We start from the raw sequence: 20,872 nt of genomic DNA on the forward strand, positions 1-20,872 counted from the left end.
CCCAGTTTTCCCAACACTATTTGTTGAAGAGACTGTCTTTTCCAATTGGATATTCTTTTCTGCTTTGTTGAAGATTAATTGATCTTACTAAGTTCATTTCTGGGTTTTCTATTGTGTTCTGATCTCTTGTCTATTTTTATGCCAGTACCATACTGTTTTGATCACTACAGCTTTGTAATATAACTTTAGGTCCAGAATTGTGATGTCTCCAGCTTTGCTTTTCTTCTTCAAGGTTGCTTTGGTTATTTGGGATCTTTTGTGATTCCATACAAATTTTAGGATAGTTTGTTCTAGGTTTGTGAAAGATGCTATTGGTATTTTGATAGGGATTGCATTAAATGTGTAGACTGCTTTGGGTAGTAGAGGTATTTTAGTAGTATTTATTCTTCTAATCCATGAGCATGGAATGTCTTAGTGTCATCTTCAGTTTTTTTCATCAGGGTTTTACAGTTTTCAGAGTACAGGTCTTTCACCCTTCGGTTAGGTTTGTTCCTAGATATCTTTTGGTTTTGGTGCAATTGTAAATGGGATTGATTCCCTAATTTCTTTTTCTGCTTCATCATGACTGATGTATAGACATGCAACAGATTTCTGTACATTGATTTTGTATCCTGCAACTTACTGACTTCGTGTATCAGTTCTAGCAGTTTTTGGGGGGAGTCTTTTGGACTTTCTACATAGAATATCATGTTGTCTGCAAATAGCAGAAGTTTTACTTCTTCCTTGCTAATTCCAATGCCTTGTGTTTCCTTTTGTTTTCTGATTGCTGTGGCTAGGACTTCCAGTACTATGTTAAATAATAGTGGTGAGTGGGCATCACTGTCTTGTTCCTGATCTTAGAGGAAAAGCTCTGTATTTGCCCGCTGAGGATGATATAGAGCTGTGGGTTTTTCATATATGGCTTTTATTATGTTGATTCCCTTTAAACCCACTCTGTTGAGGATTTTTACCCTATATGGATGTTGTCCTTTGTGAAATTTTTTTTTCCTGCATCTACTGAAAGGATCATATGGTTCTTATCCTTTCTTTTATTAATGTGGTGTATCACACTGATTTGCAAATATTGAACCATCCTTGTTAACCCAGGAATAAATCCCACTTGATCTCAGTGACTGATTTTTTTTTTTAATGTATTTTCGGATTTGGTTTGTTAGTATTTTACTGAATATTGTTGCATCCCTGTTCATCAGGAATATTGGCCTTTGATTCTCTTTTTTAGGGAGGTCTTATCTGGTTTTGGTGTCAGGGTAATGCTGCCCTCATAACATGAATTTGGAAGTTTTCCTTACATTTCTATTTTTTGAGATAGTTTGATAGATATTAACTTTCTATCTATTAACTGTCTATCAGATTAATAGATATTAACTCTTCTTTAAATGATTAGTAGATGCACCTGTGAAGCCATCTGGCCCTGGACTTTTGTTAGTTGGGAGTTTTTTGATTACCGACTCAGTTTCTTTGCTGGTTTTTTGTCTGTTCAAGTTTCCTATTGCTTCCTCTTTCAGTTTTGGTAGGTTATATGTTTCTAAGAATTTATCCATTTCTTCCAGGTTGTCCAGTTTGTTGGCATTTAGTTTTTCATAGTATTCTCATATAATTGTTTGTATTTGTGGTATTGGTTGTTACTTCTCTTCTCTCATTTGTGATTTTATTTATGTGGGTCCTTTATCTTTTTGTTTTGGTAGGTCAGACTAGAAGTTTATTAATGTTACTGATTTTTTCTTCCTTTTTAAAAATATTAATTAATTAATTAATTTATTTATTAGACAGTGCTATTTGGGATGAGGGGTAGAAGGAGAGGGAGAGACAGAATCCCTGCTGAGCAGAGAGCCCAATGACATGGAGCTCAATCCCAGGACCTCAGGATCATGACCTGAGCCGAAGACAGATGCTTAATCGACTGAGCCACCAGGGCGCCCCTTTATTGATTTTTTTCAAAAGAACCAGCTCATGGTTTCACTGATCTGTTCTATTGTTGTTGTTTTAATTTCTAAATCATTTATTTCTGCTCTAATCTTCTATATCCTTCCATCTGCTGGTTCTAAGCTTTGTTTGTCATTCTTTTTCCAGCTTCCTTAGGGGTAAAGTTAGGTAGTATATTTGAGATTCTTCTTGCTTCTTGAGGTAGGGCTGTATTGCTATAAACTTCCCCCTTATCCAAGGTTTTGGATAGTTGTATTTTCATTTTCATTTATTTCCAGGTTTTTTTTTTAAATTTCTTCTTTGATTTCCTGGTTAACCCATTCACTGTTTAGTGGCAAAAATTTTATTTTTAAATATTCCTGTAACACATCCCCTAGGACTTAAAAGTCAGTAAATATTTATTGGACAATTGAATGGATGTCTCACCCTTCCTTAATATGCTGTTTTGAACCTATCATCCATAAATTTTTGAACTTTTGAAGATAATTATATTTAGTGTTTCAGTTTGTACTGATTCCAGGAAAGAACTAAGTATTCAATTTTCATATGATGTCTCTGTTGATGATGAGATTAAATACATAAGTCTGAATTCACTCTGAAAGTAATCTTTCTGTTTTTATTAAAACATATAACATGGGGCACCGAGGTGGCTCAGTCAGTTAAGTGTCTGCCTTCAGCATGATCCCAGGGTCCAGCATGATCTCAGGTCTCTGTGAGCAGGGAGCCTGCTTCTCCCTCTTCCTCTGCCATTCCCCTGCTTATGTTTTCTCTCTCTCTGTGCCAAATAAATAAATAAAATCCTTAAAAAAATAAAACCTATAACATATCTTCTTACCTCCTGAGCTGTGAAATTTAAATCTTCTCTCAAAATTTGACAGCCATTTCAACATTAAATAAGAATTTCCAATTTCATTATTATTCTAGAATTTCTCTTCCTCTAATTCTGTTATAACTTTGTGGAAGTATATGTTCCTAGGAATCCATGTGAGAAGAGATCATTTTTGCTTGATGTACACAGCACATTACATATACACTGTAATTTTTGTTCTAGTGACATAAAATTACAATGTATGGTGTGATATAAAGTTTTTAAAGTACAATGTGATATAAAGCCTATCAAGCCCCTTTCCTGGAAGGTTGGAGACCATTAGTCATATAGGAGCGCCATTCTCCTTAAATGCATTCAACTACAGTTTTCCACAGTGAAACACATGTAACCCTCAGAAACAAAGTCTCAGAAGACCTGACCTTCATAAACCTGGCAGTTCACTTTTAAGTATATTTTTAGTTGTTTTTAATTACAGAATGAAGAATAAAATTTCAATCCAGTCCTCCAAATCAATCTTTCTGAAAATGTTATCTGAGATCTACCTGAAAAATCACCTGGGGGATTTGTTTAAAATTCACATTTACAGAAAAAAATTCAAATTTTATGAGCCATGTATAAAAATTATAGTAGCATGCCTACCAATGACCAATGTTTTGTAATAGTAACAGAGAGGACAAACATTGAAGAGTGTTGATCTAATATGAAACTACTCTTTAAATGTAACTCTAGGGGCGCCTGGGTGGCTCAGTGGGTTAAAGCCTCTGCCTTTGGCTCAGGTCATGATCCCAGGGTCCTGGGATCGAGCCCCACATCGGGTTCTCTGCTTGGCGGAGAGCCTGCCTCCCTCTCTCTCTCTCTGCCTGCCTCTCTGCCTACTTGTGATCTCTGTCTGTCAAATAAATAAATAAAATCTTTAAAAAAAATAAAATAAATGTAACTCTGTAGTGTATAGTAAGATTTATCTTTGAAATACTTTTATTTATAATAATTTACTATAATTAATTTTCATAAAGTTCAATAATTACCTTATTTGAACAATATAGCAAAATGCCCTGTGATATATAAAAGTTAAAAACAGAAGAATATAGACATACTTTGTTTCAGTAAACAATGTTTGGATAAAAAAAATCATTTGAGGCACATCATTGTCTTTAGAGATTGTTTACTGGAAGCATATATTTTTCATTTAGAATACAATTTGTGAAATTCAGTTATGCACCATATTAAAAAGTGCATTGTCATTTATAAATTGAAATTAAAAGCTTTTTTGTCTTATTTTCTAGAAAAAACATCATACTAATTTGTTTATTTTTTTATTTTATTGTTATTATTTTTAATTCCATTACAGTTAATACACAGTGTTATATTAGTTTCAGGTATATGATATAGTGAGTCAATAAACTGATTTGGTTTTATAAAAACAAATAGCATATTTAACTTACTCTATATTTTAACTTACACTGTGTTAGTGTTACATGTGAATATGTGCATATATAGGCATGTTATAGCATCAAATGATAAACCTATTTTAAATAGTACAATAATATGCAGTTACAGTTTAGTCTGTATAGTATTCGAGATTTTAGACCTTTCTCTTTTTTCTCTCTTTCTTCTTCTTTTTTTTTTTTTGTTTGTTTGTTTATTTGCTAAATTTGAAATTTTTACTATTTCTGCTATGGACTAGAAGGATATAAAATACCTTAGGGAGAAAAGAAAATATTACTCCCTGTAAAATGTGAATACCTGTGTGGCCTCACAGGTATAGGAAATATGTGTATTGTGGGTTAGTTTTTTCCCAAAGGGAGGTGGACTATGGCAATAGCTGGCAGTAACAATGGATAGCTATTTAATTGTTTTATGGTAGTTCTGAAAAGTGGCTGCCTTCTCATTTTATAATCAGAGGACACACTATAAAAAAGGCTAGTTCCCTTGGCAAAGGTCCTCTCATTTCATTTACTCCTTTCCTCTGTTGAATACTTAAAATAAATAGAATAGCAAGTCTGGGAATAGACTTTCTATCTTTCTGCTCCCTCTGTTGGAACAATGCAGAGACTAAATTTTCTGTAGTGTAGGACCTAGGACTTTCAAGTCTTTTACGAAGACTATGACTTTCTTATTGTTGCAGAAAATTATAATAATGAAAGTTATTTATCAGATACTTACAATGTGTCAGACCCTGTTTCCTGTGCATTACATATAAAACTCCACTTAATACTCACAATGAGCCAGCAAGATAGGTTCATATTACTGTCCTCAAATGAGGAAAATAAAACTCAGAGACATTATATCCCTGGTATCAAGCCTTCACTGGTATCAAGCTAATAAATATCACTGATACCACTGGTATCAAGCTAATAAATCATAGTTCAAGTACTCACCTTAGATTTGTCTGATTCTAATACTTCTATTATTTAAAATTATTTCCAAAAATCTTTTTTTCAAAATTTTGCAATACTAAATTCTACATCAGTGATTTCATGTGTCTGTCAAGGTAGAAGAGTGGTTCATAGATAATTTCCATTATCTTGAAGGTAACAATGTATTATAAATATACCAGACTGAAAATAGATTATCCAGCTGCTGTGTAAAGAGTAGCAGTGTGTGGAACTGAGTAGTTTAGATTCTAACCTTATTATTATTTTTTTAAATCAAAGGATGAGTTTATGAGCCTTAACATTCTCTTTAGAATCTTTTTAGAATTTTAGATTATACAAATATAAAGTAGAATCTTGCTGAAAACATTAATCCTTTTTATTTTCTCATTATTTTACTGAATTTTTAACTCTTTCATGTGTCTATTGATTTATACTATTTATTCTTTGGAATGCTAGGTATGTGCCTGGGTACTGGTTTAGCCATCAATCTCTATGCATATAAAACGATCACCTGACAAAAATGTTCTTGTTTGGTCAGACTTCAGTCAGTTTCCTCTGAGCTCTCTGCTCTACTAAGCCCAACCTCTGGCTTTAGTCTTTGTCTGTGTAGAGTCAATTTTGGCAAAAATCTATTAAATCAGTTTAGAGAAAATCCCTACCCTCCAATATATGATCACTCTGGATTATCTGACCAAACTTCTGATTCCTCACCATCACCAAGTGATGTCTGATCACCTTGGGTTGACTTCAGTAAATATTTTATTAGGTCATTTTGCAACAATTAGCCTACACTCTCAATAATTTTCCATCCACTACCTATCTCTTAACTCTGCTCCTTTTCTAACAGTCCCCACTTTTTCTTGTTGTATTTGGGGTTGAGGCCAATCTCTCTTCCCTGGTGTGATACCCCATTGTAGTAATGTTTTTAAATGGAGTCTTCCTCACTATCTTTAACAAGAGTCAGATTTTTTTTTTTAACAACATCGAATTAGCTTTATCACAAACATACTAAAAAGAAATCAACACAGTACATGAAACTCCCCTCAGGATCCAGACAAGGACTAATTAATCTTTATCACATGAAACTTTATCAGTAACCTGACTCTTAAGATGAAATGGACAGCAAAACATGATTTTATTATGAGACTAATGGAGAATTTGATAGGAAAACCACGTTGTTTTCCAACTGAAGGAACAGCAACAAAGAACTTTGTTTTATTAGCAAGCTAATTAATAAAATGGTCTCTTTTGAAAATCTGTATCAGGCAAAGAATGGCATTAATTACTTGAAAAGTCCTCTTTTAAGTTATTTAAATGTATAGATAAGGGAATCAAAGCTAGTGGGTGTATAATAAAACCTTTTGTGATTTGAACAAGGCTGCCTGTCACACAGTGTGTGAAGTTAATTTCTAAGGGAAAAGAGAGTAAATTTTTTGGGACAAGGACCTTAAACTAAAATTGTGACCTGTACTTTTTTTTTTTCTTTTTGATATTCAGTGAGCTTCTCACTGAAGTCAGGGCCTAGAAGTCAGTTCCACTTTATAATAGCTTTACCTAGGTACTATCCAGGCAGAAAACAAGTAATAGACTATTGTAGAACTAGTGTTCATTAGTGACACCACGTAGCTGTTTCAGATATATCACAAATAGTAGAGGGATAAGACTAATGTTTGAGACATATAGGCCTAACTTGTTTTGGTTAAGTAAGCCCCAAAGATGTGGTAGCAGATTTTTAAGGCAGGGAGGTAATTGGTCTATATCTCTATATTCATGTTTCTATTGATTTATATCTAAAACTTACGAAAAATATATTTCAGAAGTAGTTTAAGTGATTCATTAGAAAAATGAAATCAAAATATTATCACTCAATGGTGAGATTACAAGTAATATTTTTGCTTCATTTTAATTTCCATATTTCTCAAATTTTCTACAGAGAGGGTATATGGCTTTTGTTTTGACTCTATGAGTGGTCAAGCTAAGGAATAAAGATAGTAAAAGATTTACACAACAGAATTAGCTAGCTTGATCGAATAGATATCATACCCATTTTTTTTTTGAATCCCTCATGTATCACTTAAGAAACTTGACAAAAGATATTTTATAAACAAATTTTGCCAAATGTTAAATGACTTCTATCTCTAACAACCAGTGAAATTAGGTTAAATTCTGTAACAGAAATACAATAACATACATCTAGATAATCCACAAATTTAAAAAAATCACAATCAAAAGTAGAAAATAGGGCGCCTGGGTGGCTCAGTGGGTTAAGCCGCTGCCTTCGGCCCAGGTCATGATCTCAGGGTCCTGGGATCGAGTCCCACATCGGGCTCTCTGCTCAGCAGGAAGCCTGCTTCCCTCTCTCTCTCTCTCTCTCTCTGCCTGCCTCTCCGTCTACTTGTGATCTCTCTCTGTCAAATAAATAAATAAAATCTTTAAAAAAAAAAAAAAGTAGAAAATATTTAGAACTAGGTAATATATACATTTAAATATACTAAATATAAAAATTCAGTATGTAGCTAAAATAGTACTCAGAAGTTTATGGCATCAATTGCACATTACCAAAGATGAGATGCTAATAATTCATGAACTAAACATACAATTTAAGAAATATTAAAAAAGTAATAGAATGGAAATAATATAACTGAGATCAATTAATAAAGCAATAAAAATTGGTTCTATGAATAGATTAATATATTAACAAATATTTATTGAAAGCACAATTAATTAATATTAGAAAAGAAGTAGAAATAATTACGTATATGATATTACATTTAACCAATATCATCAATTTTAACTAACAAATATGAAATTTTGATGAAATATATAAATTTTAATTTCTAGAACAGATGACTTAAGAATAAGTTCTCTTGTCCCTTGTGAAGTATACCAAACATTTGAGGAACATATAATCTTTACCCATTAAATAAATTATAAAAGATTAGAAAGAAGAAACAGTCTTTCTTTAAGTATGATATAATTGTGTAGAAAACCTAAAGGAATCTATAGGCAATTTATTAAAGTAATAATAATGTTTAGAATGATTAGTGAAAATAAATCAACATAAAATGTTTTTTTTACAAAGCGACAATGTAGTTTTAAAGTTTCCATTTAGGAGATTAAAAATATAGTGTATATTTTAAAATATGATGTATAATACCTATAAGAAAGTTAAACTTCAATAAAAGATACTTACAAGACCTATTGTAAATAAGAGAGAAAATATACCAGGTTCATAGTTTGAAAAATTAAATGAATGTTTCAAATTTCCTAAAATGATTCTGTATATAATAGAATCAATGTTCAGTAAGTTTTCAGTGTAGTTTCATAAGCTGAATATGTAAAGTATATAGAAATATAGGCATCCATGAAAAGTCAATGTCATCTTGAAGAATAATAACAAAGTGAGAAAGGTTGCTTTATCACATGCCAATTTATTATAAAGCAGTGGTAATTATGACAATACAGTTGTGAAAAGTTAATAGTAGAATAATGCAAGAAGAATTAAAAAGCCAAGAAATTAATTAACATGGGGATGTAACTTAAGACTGATAAGTTTGTATAGATCTATAGGTAAGTGATGGACTTTTTAATAAATGGTAAAGGGATAATTAGTGAGGCACATGACAAAGGAAGGAAGAAAGGAAGGAAGGATAGGAGAGTGGGAAGAAAGTGGGAGAGGATGAGGGAGAAGGAGAATGAAATTGTGAGCAAGAAAGATGATGGGAAGAAGGGAGGAAAGGATAAAAAGGGGCATAGTCAGAGGAAAAAAAGAAATTGGATTTCTGCTTCATGCTACACACAAAAATTAATTTTAAGAAGGCTAAAGGCATTAAGGTAAAAGTATCTTTTGATCTAGAAGTCGGAAACATTTTTAAGCATAATGCAAACAAAGCACAAACCATAAAGTAAAAAACTGACTACGGTGTGTTAAGTGTATTTGCTATCAAAGAGTATCATAAAGAGAATGAAAGAAGATGAAATTGGAATATGTTTACATTTAAGAAAATTTATAAAGGACTGGTATTCAAAATTTAAAGAGATTCTCAATCAATAAGGAAAGGATGAGAACACAATTTTAAATTAGTCAAAAGAAAAGAATATCACAGTTGAGAAAACAATAGAAGGATGATAAATAAAAAATAATGCCAAGTCTTTAGTAAACTGGAAAAACGTGGAGTAAAGCTATAATTACATAATCAATTAACTTTCCCTAGATGGACCAATATTAATCTGACTGTGTGTTGGAGGCATAGATGAGAACAAGGCATTCTTCAAGTCTCCCTTCAAGAAATTCTGTAAGATTTTTCAGCTACATAGGTGAAAAAGTCAAGAACTAAGTAAAGAACCCAAGAAAGGCAACAGTGAATGTCCTGCAATCTCTGGGGCTCAGGGTACAGAGATTGGCTAGGATCTCAATAAAAATTTTATGAGGGCCACATTCAAAGACTAGAAACAAACTAGAAATAAAACAGTCCTGGAACTGCAACCTTGCCCAGAGCCAGCTCAGTTTCTAATTTAATGTGGTAATCAGCTTCTCACCCCGTCTGCCTAACAAAGAATGGGGCAGATCACTCTGGGGAAAACAAAATAATCTACAGTCTTATACCCACTGCAGGTATAAAATTTAAAAGTAGCAATTACCACATATGGAAAGAGGAAGGAGAACATGACCAATAATCAAAACAAAACAAAACAAAAAGTAGTAGGCTCACAGATGATTCTAACATTGGAGTTATGACAAAGTCTTTAAAATAACTATTTTAAATAAGTTAAATAAAATGGAGGAAATGAAATTAAGAATAATTGTGATATGGAGGTAGAATTAGAAGAAAAAACAGATATGCTAGAACTAAAAAATACACATAACTGATATTAAGAACTCAGTGGATACATTTAACACCAGAGTGAGCATAGCAGAAGATGAGATTAATAAACTCAAAATCAGGTCAGTAAAAATATCCAAACAGTGCCAAGTAGAAGAACAAAAAAGAATGAAAAGAAGAAAGCATAGCATAAGAGAGATTAAGATTTATAGTTGAAATGTCATATATACATGTGATGTGAGAAGGAATGGCAGTGAATAGAGGAGAAAGATAGTAACAATATTTCTAGAGATCAAGATCTTAAAACATGAAATGAATGAGTTCATGAAGTTTAGCAATTCTCAAGCAAAATAAATACAAATAAAACCATACACGGGCACATCACAGTCAAACTACTGTAATTCAGAAATAGAGAAATACCTTAAAGATATTCACTGGAAAAGAGAAGCATCATCTTTATGGGAGTAATGGTAAGATTACAGCTGACTTCCAATAAATTATATAACCCAGGAGCAATGAAATTATATCTGTAATGTGCTAAAAAAATACATATATATGGTCAAACTCGAAGTTTATATCCTGTCAAAATGTCCATCAAAAATGATGGCTAAATAATGATGGCTAAATAATTTTTAGAAATTAATTCTTGAGGGACTTTTACCATCAGAACTGAATTTTGAAGAAATGCTACACAAAGTCATGATGAAGGAAAAAGATTTCAGATGGAAAGACAGAAATCCAGAAATGAATGAAAAGCATCAAATAGGATAAATATGTAAAACTTTAAAACAATATTATCTATAAATGGAGTTAAAATCTTGCAAGTTTCTTACATTCTTTGAGAATTCATCAAAGAACTAATATTAAGGTGAATTACAGTAAGTCAAAGATGGATATTGTAAAGATTGACAAGTAAAATTATAATGTGAAAAAATAGCTAAAATATAGAGATAAAACATACTTGTATACAATGAATACAGTAATAAAAAAAGAATAAACTGCTACATGCAACAACATGAATAAATCTGACATACATAATATTAAGTGCAAAAAGCCAAACAAAAATCCTATGCTTTATATATAATACTATTTACAGTTGACCCTTAAACAATATGGGTTTGAACCAAACACATCCACTTATACATGGGTTTGTTCGTTGTTGTTTTTTTTTTATAAATACAGTCTATAAATGTATTTTCTTTTCCTTGTGATTTTCTCAATAACATTTTCTTTCCTCTAGATTGTTTTATTGTAAGAATATAACATATGATAGGTATAACATTGAAAATGTGTTAACAAATTGTTTATGTTGTCCAAAAGGCTTTTAGGAGGAGGCACTTAGAACTTAGGTTTGGGGGAATCCAAAGTTATATGCAATTTTCAATGGTGTGGGGGGGGTCCAGTTCCCCAAACCCCTGCATTGCTCAAGGGTCAACTGCATATGAAGTTGAAGAGCAGACAAAAATGGTTTATGGTGTATTAGAGAAGTTCTGTAACTTCATCTGAATGCTAGCTACATCAGTGTAACTATGTATGTAAAAAGTTACTGGGCTCTAAAATATGCTCAAAAATTCTCTGACACTCCAAGAGTTACCACTGCATTATTGAATGTGGGCTGGGCTTAGTGCTTCACTTCTAATGAATAGACTAGAGCAGCAGTGACAGCGGGTGACAGTAAGAATGAGGTCCTAAAAGGCTTTCTCCTCACTTGTCCTCTGCCTGGCTTTCCCAGTCAGAGGGAATCCAGATTCTTTGTGGTAAGGACCTTCAGGCAGCCTCATGGAGCCATTCCTATGGCAAGTCAACAGCTTGGAGCTGAGCTGTCCATCTTCCAGCCATGTTGGTGTCTTCCTGGAAGTGGTTGGTTTCCTGGAAGTGGTTGCTCCAGCCTCCGTCAAGGCATCAGATACCCATGCCCTATGCAACATCCCAGTTGTAACGACGAGAGACCCTGAGTCACGACCACCCAGCTGAGCTGCTCTGACTGGCAGAAACTGAGATAATAAATGTTGGTTATTTCAAGCCATTCAGTTTTGAAAGAACTCTTTACACAGACATAAAAAAAAGCTAATACAGTCATTGAGCTCTGTGCTTAATATTTGTGCACTATTACACATTATATATCTTATATCTTTTACATCAGTAAATAATGAAAACCAGCTGAAAACATAACCAGGAAATTGACAAAAGAGGCAAGAGAAACAGGGAATAAACATATGGGAAAATAGCCATCATTAGATTTTTTTAAATACCATTCAAAAATATTACACACTATTTTTGACCTGCAGTTTGGGCAAATTATTAAAAGGGATAATAACATTCAGTGTTGTCATGGGTTTAAGAAAATGTTTATTCATAAATCCATTCTATAAGAAGGTGCTTTTTAATAAGAAGGTGTTTTATATATAAACTTTAAATAAAAGTATTCTTTAATAATTCCACTTCTAGGAATGCAAATAACCTAAGTAAACATTTTTACAAAGACATATATGCAAGGAAACATCCTCCTCATGTTATTCATAATAGCAAAAACATAGAGCGATTTATATGTCCAGAAGGAATGAATGGGTAAAATAAGTTGTGAGAATCCATAACATTGACTTACATAGCTATTATAAGTGATGAGAGGAAATGCATCTAACTTGGAAAAAAATGAATTTTTCTTAATAATACTGCTATTTTTTGGTATACCTTTCAGCTGATTTATAGAAAGAAACAGAAAGATGGTAAGAAGATTTAATGCAATTTTTCTTTTTAAAGATAAGGAAACCAAAGCCCAAAGGTGCACTTACTGGTCAGGGCCATGGGGCTTCCCAGTGACGGAGCTGAACCTGGAGCACATTCCAGCTGTTAGTGTGGGGTTCTTTTCAGCCTATGATGTCAGTATAATAGCAAACATTCTGGAACTTTTTCCTTAACGCAAATGGCCAATTGCAACTGCCAGATTTGAAACAGCCTGCATGCTGTATCTTGGGAACAAAAGAAATAAATACAATGAACAAGATCCTACAGGTTATATTATCAGATAAACCACTGTTCAAATCCTATTTTTACCATTTACTGCCTTTGTGACCTTGGCCAAATTCTGTCTTCTCCTTGAGCCTTTTTCTTCTCCTATAAAAATAAAATAATACGAGATTCTTCTTGAGTTTGAGGGAGAGACAAAATTATGAAATATGTGATGTTTATAATGACCAGGTGTCTGGCAGACCACCAACCACTGCTAATTCCATTAATCTTCATTATGGACAAATTTTAAACAACTATTAATATTTTTCCAAGTTGCACAGCCTAATGTTGCTTAATAAATGTTGTTGATTGAGAGATCTATTTAAGGTAATAATTGCTTAATGATAGTGGCTTAATAATAGCCATGTGAGTTTGCCTATTCTATTTAATTTGGGGTTTCTTGAGAGAGAATACTACAGGAGATTTGTGAACATAAATTCATTTTTAGTTTTTCTCTATATGTATATTAAGAAGGTATCGCAGAGTTTGATATATTATTCAAAAAGCTCGTTATGGTTTTTAAGATAAAAATTAATTGGCAATTTTTGGGGGATAAAATAATCATTTTATTTTCAAAATGTGTTTGCCATTCACAAATCATTAAGTTGTTTCTGGTAACAAATATATCAGCATAGTTTGTGCTTGGAGGGAATTATACAAGTATTGTGGTTCTGTTGTTTTGGTTTTCTTTTCCCGGATGTGGTTTTGCAAGTTGCAACAAACCTCTATGGAACTGAGTTTAGGCAAAGTGTATCTCTATTTAATTGAAATAACATGGGATTATTTTCAGCTGGTCAAGCCATTTTTCAATACACAAAACATAATTTCCCACTGGTAAGAAGTAGTAAATGAGCACCTTGCAAATATTCGTAAACACAATCAACAGTTCATTATGATATCAAATATCACAAAGTAGGCAGGATCAAAAATAGACACAGTAGGTAATTACAACAGTGAGCATCAGCTTGTTAAGACCGAACTTATCTTCCCTGATGCCGGTCTCCTTCCTGTTGCTTTTATCAAGAGTAAGTAAAAGATACCATTTTTTCCGTTCTTCCTTTTCCTTATAATTGGATTATTAGTCACAGGATGCTGTCATGTAAAATAGAAAATGTTTGTTTATTTCCATGTTCACATTCTTTACATGCCTTTTATATTTTAATAAGAACCACAAGGGGAAGAAAATAATTCTAATTTACCATGTGAATTTAATTCTATTTCAAAATTTACTCATTTGATAAATTGTGATCTTTCTGTGTTGATTTTGAAATGCTTGTGTCTATACTGAGTTTCTCAATTAGTTTTTTAGGTCTTTTTTATTTTATTATTATTTTTTTTAATGAGGGTTGGGAGAGAAGGGAGTTTACATGTATAGGATATTTAAAGATTCATATTCTTTCTAGGACCATCCCCCCAACCCCGGACTATCAGGAAATGAGTCAAATCCTTCCTTTTGTCTTAGCTTGTTTTATTTTTTTTCCTATCAACCCATGAATCTATATATTGAATACCCAGTATCTTGTGCTGGACTAAGAGCTTTCATTGATGATTTCTCTTGCGTGGAAATAAATAAATCTATTCTCTGCTTAGATTGATAATGAAAAACTTAGAAATTTTACCCATTTACTTTGAAATTTGCAAAGGTAAAGTTTGACTTTTTTTTTTTTACTTTTTGTAAGATAGAGTTGCTTTCCTTACAAAATTAACAAAATTATTTAGCGCTTCCTTAAAATTTTCCCTAATTATTGCATATTTTTGATCTATTATAAATGGTCTTCTTAAAATTTCAGTTTTAACTCTTTTTGCTCACACATAAAAGTATAATTAACTTTTATAAATTGACCTGGTATCACATAACTTGCTGAATTCACTGATTAGTTCAGGTAGCTTATTATTATGGTGATTATTTTAATATTCTTTAAGATTTTTTTTTATACACTTGATCACAATGTCTACAAATAAAAGTAAGTTTTATCTCTTCCTTTCTCATATGTAAGCATTTCATTGTTTTCCCGCTTTAGTACAGTGGCTAAAACTTTCAAAGTAATGTTGAATAGAAATGGTAAGAGCAAACATTTGCCTTGTTTCTGAACTGCAGGAGTTTTGTAGGTTCTTTATCACAATGAGAAAATTCCTTTGTATTACTAGTTTGCAAAGAATTTTTAATATGAAATGGTGTTTAATTTTGTCATTCCTTTTGCTGTAACTTTTCTTTTTCTGTAACTACTAAGATGTTTTTGTTATATATTTTTGTTTCAAAATCTTTTAGAGATTTTATTTATTTATTTATTTGTCAAAGCGAGACACAGTGAGAGAGGGAACACAAGCAGGGGGAGTGGGAGAGGGAGAAGCGGCTCCCACTGTTGCAGGGAGCCTGAAAAGGGGTTTGATCCCAGGACCCTAGGATCATGACCTGAGCAGAAGGCGGACACTTAATGACTGAGCCACCCAGGCACCCCTGTTTTTGTTTCAATTTGCTAAAATTTTGGTATCTATTGCTGCATAACAAAATTGCCACCAATTTAGCAGCTTAAAATAATACAAATATATTCGTTTCTGGTTCATCATGTACAGAACACAGAATTCATTACTCTATCTTACAAGTAAGAAATGGAACTGAAAAACTCGCAACTCTTCTTAGATTTGTCAGAGTGTTGATGTGACCGGGTAAGCCACTGCCCTCAAACTGGAAAAACAGGCGTATACAGACAGTGCCAACATGAGCAGAAACCCATGGACAGATACTTCCGTGAGAACCAGCACCAAGGCAGGGAAACATAAACTAATTAACGTATTGCTAGAGGTTAAGTGTGGACACATCTGAAAATTTAAAAACTCTGGGGAGGGGGATTCAGTCATAGGGAACCTCACATTCTTGTGAGTTTTATTGCTAGGAGGTGTACTAGGTTCTGAAGGTGACGTTTATAGAAAAAAATCCCTTCATGCTTCTGTCAGGGGAAGGGGAAAAGTAACCATTTTGAAATATACTAGACCATTCTGTTATTCCTTACAAGACCTGCATTCAGAAGAAACTATTTTACCAGAGCTTGAACCAGCATGGGGTTACAAGGGACACCTAACCAGGCTGGGGTAAGAGAAAAATGGAATTCTAGCCTTGTCTTGCCCCTCTCATTTAAGGGAGGAAAAAACTGAGAAGTACTTGTGACATTCACCTTCCAGAGGCACAAATTCACTACAAGACTGAGACCTAATCATAGGACTACAGAGTGTTTTTCCTGCCCCCTTATATCACTACTATGCAGCTGCAGTCCCCTTTACAGCACTTCCTGTCAACTAAAAATCATTAGACCTACTAAAAAGACAAACAAAACAAAATAAAACAACAACAAAAAATAAATATAGTTTGGAAAAAAAAAAAACAGACGTAAGTGTGGCAGGACTATCAGAATTATCAGACTGGGAATTTAGTTAGTATGCTGAAGTCTCTAATGGATAAAGTAGAAAGCATATAAGAACAGATGGACAAGGTAAGCAGAGAGATGGGAATCCTAAGAAAGAACCAACAAGAGATACTAGAGATCAAAACAGTATAATAGAAATAAAGAATGTGTTTGATGGGCTTACCAGTAGACCGGACACAGCTGAGGAATCTGTGAACTCAGGGATGTCTTAATAAAGACCTACAAAACTGGTGGTAGGTATTAATGAGGGCACGTATTGCATGGAGCACTGGGTGTGGTGCATAAACAATGAATTCTGTTACACTGAAAAGAAATTTTAAAAAATTTTAAAAAGAAAGAAAGAAAGAGAAACCTACAAATCTGAAAAAGGAACAAAGCCTGAGAAAACACAGAACAGAATATCCAAGGACTATGGGACAACTACAAAAGGTGTAACAAGTGCTTAATGGAAATGTCAGAAGGAAAAGAGAGAGGAACAGAACAAATATTTAAAACCATAATAACAGAATTTCCCCAAACTAACATCAGACATCAAATCACTCATCGAGGAAGCTCATAGAACACCAAGCAAAATATATGCAAAAAACAAGTGAACAGAAAACTACACCTAGGCATATAAATTTTCAATTACAAAAAATCAAATATAAAGAAAAAAAATTCTGGAAAAACTAGAAGAAAAAAAAAAAGCAGAAACAAAAGCAAAAAACAAACAAACAAACAAACAAAAACCCTTACCCTCAGAGAAGCAAATATAATAATTGCATCTGACTTTTCAGAAACCGTGGAGGCAAAAATAGAGTGGATTGAAATCTTTCAAGTGTTGGGAGAATCAAAAAATTGAACCTAGAATTCAGTACCCTGTGAAATTATCCTTCCAAAGTGAGAAAAAAAGACGTTCTCAGACAATTGAAGACTGAGGGAATTTGTTGCCAGTGGATCTGCCTTGTAAGAAGTGTTTAAAGAAGTTATTCAGAGAGGAGAAAATGATGTGGATAGGAAACTTAGCTCTACATAAAGAAAGGAAGATTAGAGAAAGAACAGATGAAGGTGAAACAAAAATTTTTACTTTTTTTATCCTTAATTTATATAACAAAAAATTCCTCAAAAGCATAATAACAGCCTATTTGATTATATATATATATATGTATACACTGTCTCTATACATTTATGTATCGATGAAATGAATGAAAGCAGTGACACAGGGGACAAGAGAGGAATTAGCATTTTGTTATTATAAGTTACTTGTACTACTTGTAAAGTGGTATAGAGTCATTTGAAGGCAAATTTGGAGTAGTTGCAGTACATATTACATACTCTAAGGCAAACATTAAAAAAGGTAAAAATAAGAAGTATAATTTATATGGAATTAAGAAGGGAGAAAAAAATGAAACTACATAAAATGCTCAGTTAAAACCATTAAAGATAGAAAAAGAGTGAAAGACAAACATGGAAACAAAGAACAGAGCAACAAATAAAAAAAAGTAACAAATATACTCAATACTAATCCAACCATATCAGCAATCACTTTAAATGTCAGTTGTCTGTATATACCAAATAAAAAACAGACATTGTCAAAGTGGATGTTTAAAAAAGGGCTCTACTCTATGTTGTTTACAAGAAACCTTCTTTAAAATATAAAAACACATGTAGATTAAATGTAAAGGGATGGTGGAGAAAGAGATACTTGCCAACACTAATCAAAAGAAAGCAGACTTAGTTTTGTTAATATCTGACAGAGCAGATCTCAGAGCAAGGGAAGTTAACAGGGGTAAGGAAAGGTGTTACATAATGACAAAGAAGTCAGTTTTTCGGGGGCGCCTGGGTGGCTCAGTGGGTTAAGCCGCTGCCTTCGGCTCAGGTCATGATCTCAGGGTCCTGGGATCGAGTCCCACATCGGGCTCTCTGCTCAGCAAGAAGCCTGTTTCCCTCTCTCTCTCTCTCTGCCTGCCTCTCCGTCTACTTGTGATCTCTCTCTGTCAAATAAATAAATAAATAAATAAATAAAATCTTTAAAAAAAAAAAAAAGAAGTCAGTTTTTCAAGACCAGCAATCCTTAATGTACGTGAACCTAACAAGAAGGTGTCAAAATATATGAGACAAAAACTGATACAAGTGTAAGGACGAATAGGTGACTCTCTTGTGGCAGCTGGGAACTTCAACAGCTGCATATAAGGCAGAAAATCGAGACATTCCTCTCAAGCTCACAACCTGGAATATTCACTAAAATAGACCACATCCTGGGCCAAAAAAATACACCTTCACAAATTTACAAAAATAAAAATCATACAGGGTTGCCTTAGACTACAATGGGATCAAACTAGAAATCAGTAACATCTAGAAAATCCTCAAATACTTAGAAATCAAACAAGATGCTTCTAAATAACACACAGGTCACAGAAGAAGTCTCAGTGAAACTTTTCAAAAACATTAAACTAAATGAAAAAGAAAACACAATTTATTAAAGTTTATAGAATGCAGGGAAAGCAATTATTTTTTCTTCTTCTCCTTCTTCTTCTTCTTCTTTTTTCCTTCAGGTTTTTAGTAATTTGCTCTCAGCAATGCCTGTAGTTGTTAATCCTTCATGGGCAGAGCCGCAAGTCTCCACATGTGTTTAGTTAATTCCAATAGAACCTTATTTAATTTGTTTGTCCTGGTGTTTACCTCTAAATTTCCTTTTTTTTTAAAGATTTTATTTATATATTTGACAGAGAAACACAGCAAGAGAGAGAACACAAGCAAGGGGATTGGGAGAGGGAGAAGCAGACCACCCGTCAAGCAGGGAGCCCTAGGGGCTCAATCTCAGGACCCTGGGATCATGACTTGAGCCAAAGGCAGATGCTTAATGACTGAGCCACCCAAGAGCCCTTCCTCTAAATTTCTGCTTCAGTCTTTTCAGTAGGGGGTGTTGTTTATCATAAAATACGGAACAGGGAATTTAGATTCAAAACATCATTTGTTAGTATAAACTTGGTATGTTCCATAACCTGCTTACGCAGGGTACTTATTATTATTTGTATAATCATTATATAAATTAATTATATATGAATATGAATAGGGATATTTATATTTAAGATCCCATTGAGTGCCTTATAAACACTATAAAGGGAAAACATATTTTTGCTTGAATTGCAATAGGTCAGGTTGAGGAATTAGTGTGGAGGGAGATCATAAAAAAGTGAAGGAATGTTTTCTTCATCTAAAGTTATAGAATCTCATTCCTCTTTTAAAAACCTAAAATAGGGGTGCCTGGGTGGCTCAGTGGGTTAAAGCCTCTGCCTTCGGCTCAGGTCATGATCCCAGAGTCCTGGGATCGAGTCCCACGTTGGGCTCCTTGCTTGGCAGGGAGCCTGCCTCCCCCTTTCTCTCTCTATGCCTGCCTCTTTTCCTACTTGGGATCTCGGTCTGTCAAATAAATAAATAAAATCTTTAAATAAATAAATAATAAAAACCTAAAATACTTTGAATGAGACACTGTGAGTATGATTTTTATAATAAAATCACACAAAACCCTTTTTGTGTGATCCAGAACCATACTTGGGAGAAAATTCTTGGTCTTAAAGTAAAAATTACAGAATAAGTTCTGTAATCCCACATATTAAGTTCAAATCAAATCAAATATTTAAGCTCTAAATATTTTTTTTAATTTTTACTTTAATTGAGCTTTTTTAAAAGCATTCAACTGCTCATTCTCACTGTATCAGATAGATTTTTATACTGTAATGCTAATGAAACATTCAACATACTTCTGTGCTCCTCCTCCACTTCATATCCATTACCTTCTCTTATTTTTATATACGTGTACCTCCCTAACTTATAATCTCCTTTAAGGAGAGCAACTCTCTTATTTGAATTATGGCTTTCACAGATTTTTGCATTTAGAAGTTGTTCAATGAATGATAAGCAAATGATTGCTTATAAGGTGTCAGTCTCTTGAGCTCAAAAATAAATAAATAACTGTAAACAACCCTTGTCCAATGCAGGTAAAGATTCTTGGAATGAATTTTTAGTATCAAAATCAGTGAGCATCCAAGGCCTCTCAAATGATGTCATAAGTGCTGGGATAAATGCTAAAAGATACATGTAATTTGCATTACAGAAGGGATCAATTATTATATGGTATAAACTTGGTGACTGTAAAACATATAAGTTGACACACAACTTCTTAGGCAGGATATTTGGCTCACTCTGATAAGGTTTCAAGGGAGATTTTCCAGCAGAATTAACATATAATCTTATTTGGGGATAAATTATTTAAACATACGCAATATTAGATACAGAGGTACAGAAACAATACATGGAAGAAAGAGAGCCAGAGAGAGAAAGAACAACAACAAAAGCCAAGTGCTTCCTGCATTCAAACAATGAAAAGGAATTTAATAAAATTATATTGCAGAATATTTATCAAAATGGCATTAGAAGCTCCATACCATGAATCACATGATTTGGAGTTTTTAAATTATCTTAAAGACATAAGTTCTTCTAAAAGTTTCA

This window comes from Lutra lutra, chromosome 2, assembly GCF_902655055.1.
Source record: "Lutra lutra chromosome 2, mLutLut1.2, whole genome shotgun sequence".
Classification (NCBI taxonomy): domain Eukaryota; kingdom Metazoa; phylum Chordata; class Mammalia; order Carnivora; family Mustelidae; genus Lutra; species Lutra lutra.